The following is a 238-nucleotide window of genomic DNA, read 5'->3' as shown; positions in this document are numbered from 1 at the left end:
CTGGTTGCCAGGCAGCGCTCTGCCCTCACCAGGGAAAGACATGCCTGGGGGAAAGCATGGCACATTGGCAGGACATGTCCCTCCCTGAGCTGTGCCGGGAACAGCCAAGCCCGAGGGTGGCTGTTTGCATGCAGAGGGTAGCGGGGAGACCCACCAGCCCTCCTTGGGCAGCTGGCCCATGGCGTGGGCTCTGGGTGCTGCTGTGGGTGTCCACCCGGCCCCTGACACCACCGGCCCG

The 238-nt window shown here is 67.2% G+C and overlaps 1 protein-coding gene across 1 annotated transcript in view; it reads left to right on the top strand.

Annotated features, from left to right (window-relative positions):
• The window catches only part of PCSK9 (proprotein convertase subtilisin/kexin type 9), a gene marked incomplete at its 5' end in the record, with an annotated part of 3,949 nt that overhangs the window by 2,427 nt on the left and 1,284 nt on the right, over window positions 1-238 (top strand).

The sequence above is a fragment of the Antrostomus carolinensis genome, unplaced genomic scaffold (genome assembly GCF_000700745.2).
Source record: "Antrostomus carolinensis isolate BGI_N321 unplaced genomic scaffold, ASM70074v2 scaffold9397, whole genome shotgun sequence".
NCBI lineage: Eukaryota > Metazoa > Chordata > Aves > Caprimulgiformes > Caprimulgidae > Antrostomus > Antrostomus carolinensis.
This window is presented reverse-complemented; position numbering and strand designations above follow the sequence as displayed.